We start from the raw sequence: 1,445 nt of genomic DNA, 5'->3' as shown, positions 1-1,445 counted from the left end.
ATCTTTTCCCATCACCATGACTACACAACATATCTCAAATCATTCTTCCACTATTGATAATTAATTTTGTCTCTATATATTACTATAATTCCCATCAATATATTCCATGAATCTTCCAGTTAAACCCTACAAGGACCTTTCCTGCAAGATTTAACAACCACTCGTTCGATCTCTTTAATCCATTATTATACTCATTCTCCATAAGTATTCACTTACGCGTAATTCTCTTTGAATATCTCTGTTAAAATAAATCATTGATCAATTTATAGACCCTGATTTGGTCTATGTATAGAATAGTCACGATGTAGAATTGAAAAAGCGGGGGTCTAACAACACCACACAATATTTCGCTTAACAATCTGTAAGGATTAACTCCAATATACTTTCTAGAGAATTAACTAGACAGTCAGACTCAATCTAGATAAAAGTATATCGAGGAGTTAATATCTCTCTCTTGATTTGATTTACTCAAGCACAATCTGCGAGTCTTAATCAAATACAAGGAATAACTTGGATGGTACCAAAGACCAATATCGAAGTGTCGATCAATGTAAATCAACAACCAAAGGTTGGATACTCTAATTGAATGATCTTCAACGAACAACCTGTATTATTTCTATTATAAAGATAAACAATATAATACGGAAATAGAAATAACACAGACACCAGAATTTTGTTAACGAGGAAACCGCAAATTCAGGAAAACCCAGGAACCTAGTCCAGATTGAACACACATTGTATTAAGCCGCTACAGACACTAGCCTACTCCAAGCTAACTTCGGACTGGACTGTAGTTGAACCCCAATCAGTATCCCACTGATCCAAGGTACAATTGTACTCCCTACGCCTATGATCCCAGCAAAATACTGCGCACTTGATTCCCTTAGCTGATCTCTCCCACAACTAAGAGTTGCTACGACCCAAAGTCGAAGACTTGATAATAAAAAAATCTGTCTCACACAGACAAGTCTATCAAAGGATCAATCTGTCTCCCACGGATAAACCCTAAAAGGTTTTGTTCCGTCTTTTGATAATAATCAAGGTGAATATGAACCAATTGATAATCCGGTCTTATATTCCCGAAGAACAACCTAGAGTTATCAATCACCTCACAACAATATTAATCATATGGTAGCGAAATAAGATGTTGCGGAATCACAAACAATGAGACGAAGATGTTTATGATTACTTTTTATATTTTGCCTATCAGAGATGTTAATCTCAAGCCAATCAATCTGATTGTACTCGTACGATATAAGATGCAAGATCAGATCACACAACTACGATAAAAGTAGTATGGTCTGGCTTCACAATCCCAATGAAGTCTTTATGTCGTTAACTTGGTTTTAGAAGAAGAAAACCAAAGGTTAAAGGAGAACCGACTCTAGCACGCAAACTAGTATCACACTTAAGGTGTGGGGATTAGTTTTGCACAAACTAGATGT

Source organism: Papaver somniferum, chromosome 11, assembly GCF_003573695.1.
Source record: "Papaver somniferum cultivar HN1 chromosome 11, ASM357369v1, whole genome shotgun sequence".
NCBI lineage: Eukaryota > Viridiplantae > Streptophyta > Magnoliopsida > Ranunculales > Papaveraceae > Papaver > Papaver somniferum.
The sequence above is the reverse complement of the archived record's forward strand: the minus strand, read 5'-3'. Positions refer to the sequence as shown.